Genomic DNA, 3,047 nt, shown 5'->3' with positions numbered 1-3,047 from the left:
TATTTAATCAGGTTACTTACAATGTCCACATTCCTGAGAATACCCCATTGTAGTGACATTGTTTATTTCCAAATTTTTCTGCATTCAACTTAAAAGGTGTTTCTTCCCAAGAAACTGAACTTTTCTGTCAAATGCGTTTGATGGAATAGGAGAAATGGCTTCATAAAATGGATTCATTGCAAACTTTCTGTATAAATCATAAAAACTAGTAAAGAAGTTCTTTTTTTTCTTAATGTTTATTTTAGTTGAGAGAGAGAGAGAGAGAGAGAGAGAGAGAGAGAACAGGGGAGGGGCAGAGAAAGAGGGAGACAGAATCCAAAGCAGGCTCCAGGCTCTGAGCTGTCAGCACGGAGCCTGACGCGGGGCTCGAACTCACGAACTGTGAGATCATGACCTGAGCCGAAGTTGGACACTCAACCAACCTGAGCCACCCAGGTGCCCCAGTAAAGAAGTTCTTTATTCCATCGTCACACCTTGTTTCATGAAGCATAATACATCTCATATGCTGCAGTAACAAATGCTGAAACAAGCCACTCATTGAACTTGTCCACGGTTTTCAAGTACATGTTGTCTGACAGCCACATATTCTCATCTATGTGGTCGAGAGCAGCATGAGCTAGAAACTGGTTCAGATGATGATGATGATCTTTGGATTCTGCTTTCCCAGCTGGCAAAAATTCCATCTCAAACACTGGATGATCATGGTGGCCAACAGTTACAAAGTAGAAGCTTCCAGACATTGTCTTCAATATATAGCTCCTGCGGAGAGACACCGACAATGGAGACAGCCAGTCAGTTACCCCTGCAGACCCTCACTCAGCAGCCGCTGTCAGAACTCCCTGAAAAGCATTTGACTTTTTAACCTGTGTGTGTGTGTGTGTGTGTGTGTGTGTAGACGTAGGTGGAATACACAGTACTAAATAATGGCTGATTTTTATTTTTATTTTTTTGCTTTTTGGCTTTATTTTTATCAAAGCTTCTTTACCCTCTGCAACATAAATTGCAATATCATAGTGGAGATACTGTATTTTGCTTAAATTAAATTTTAACCCTGGATTTGAGAGCTTCCTTAGACTTCTACGTACAATATGGAAGACACCCTAGCATAATCTCATCAGCACCACTTTACAAACTTTTGCAACTTGATTATATACGTTGTTACCTCAACTTAGCTACTTAGTGTTGATTCTTACAGGTTTCTATTTCCAAGTATAATTTTTTTTGTCCTTGAGGTTTGCTGACCTACAGGTACACAAGGACTCTTTTATTGCATAAATTTTGTTACAAGTTGTATTTAAGATCCATACTGTATGGGGCACCTGGGCGGCTCAGTTGATTGAGCAGCCAACTCCTGGTTTTGGCTCGGGTCATGGTCTTCTGGTTCACAAGACTGAGCCCTGTGTCAGGCTCTGTACTGACAGTGTGGAGCCTGCTTGGGGTTCTCTCTCTCTCCTCTCTCTCTGCCCCTCCCCCGCCTGGATGTGCCCTCTCTTTCTCAAAATAAATAAGTAAACTTACAAAAAGATCTATACTATAAGAAAATGTATAACATTTGTTATAACATTATATAACATTTTATAACATATTATAACATGTATATAAAACTAAATGCACATCCAATATAACATATATAATACAACTTGTGTCTCTAGGGTGTGTTACAAAATGACAAATAATTTTAGTGAAGATTATTAGAGGTTTTAGACAAAAGTTTTAATTTAAGAATCATTTGAATTATCTAGATAAAATGCATACAATTTGATTGAATTCAGAATTTATATACGTTTAACCTATGTAAGATACTCAACTACTTCGACACTGTGATTAAAATCTGATGGAATAGCTTGCTATGGAAAAGAAACATGAAGCTTGCGGGGGCAGTGATAAATTTAAATCTCTAATGAAAGATTAAAAAGGGATCTGTTGAATGCCCAAATCTCCCAACAGCAGCATGAGGAACAGCTTTTGTCACAAGCTGTTCCAGGCCTTGAAGCTTAACAAGTAAGTCTCAAATAAAAATATGTGAGTTTATAGAAACGAAATGGAACCTAATAAGACTAAGCACAGGCCCTGCCTCTTCCATTGGCCTGGAGGCTTATGATCTGTTTCTTCTACTTCTTGAGATTACTTATCTGTGTTATGGTCTTTGTGAGCCTAGCTGAGATCTTCACCCACATCTCCCTGGTGAAGCTGTAAGCTCTCTTCCACGATGACTCACCTCCAGACCTGGCTTTCAGATAAGGTGTAGACAGCAGGAGGACAGAGCAGGGAGTTAACTCTCTGATGCCACTGCGAAAGCAACATAACAATCCTAGCAATCTAGTCTAGTGGTTTCCAACTTTTTCAGCAGGAAGATCCCTTTAATACACTTTGCTGCTTAATTTTGGCTGTTGCTCTAAAGTGTTGCCGGGCAGAGCACACACTCTCTCTGCTCAGTTTAAGCAGGTGACTATCTGACATGTGCCCCAATAACTGTTGTGGCACACCCTGAAACAATCAGTATCACTATTATGAAATAACAGTATCACTGTTCTTTTGCAGAATATTGAAAATAGCCCTCAGCTACCTGTGACTACCTTCAGATTTGTTACAACCCCATTATTATTTTTTTTTAATTTTAAAAATATTTTTTTACATTTATTCATTTTTAGAGCAGAGAGAGACAGAGCACGAACTGGGAAGGAGGAGAGAGAGACACACAGAATCTGAAGCAGGCTTGAGTCTCTGAGCTGTCAGCATAGGGTCCGACACGGTATGAAACCCACAAACCGTGAGATCAAGACCTGTGCTGAAGTTTGATGCTTAACTGACTGAGCCATCCAGGTGCCCCACAACCCCCTTATTTTAAAGATGAGTAAGCTGAGGCACACAGAGTTAAATGACGGAATAATGAATATAATTATATCATGGAATATAGAATCGAGCGGGAAGCGTTCTGAACCATGAATTAGAAGGCCTGACTTCTAGTCTTCTTTAGGAAGACTTAGCTTTATGACCCGGGTCAGACTTTTTATGTTTTTAGTTTTATTTATTTTGAGACAGAGAGA

At 39.5% G+C, this 3,047-nt stretch overlaps 1 pseudogene; it reads right to left on the bottom strand.

Annotated features, from left to right (window-relative positions):
• Window positions 1-2,829, bottom strand: LOC113603298 (trafficking protein particle complex subunit 2-like; annotated as a pseudogene).
• Between the last annotated feature and the right edge of the window lie 218 nt (window positions 2,830-3,047).

Source organism: Acinonyx jubatus, chromosome A3 (assembly GCF_027475565.1).
Source record: "Acinonyx jubatus isolate Ajub_Pintada_27869175 chromosome A3, VMU_Ajub_asm_v1.0, whole genome shotgun sequence".
NCBI lineage: Eukaryota > Metazoa > Chordata > Mammalia > Carnivora > Felidae > Acinonyx > Acinonyx jubatus.
Note: the sequence above shows the minus strand (reverse complement) of the source record. Positions and strands in the feature narration are given on the sequence as shown.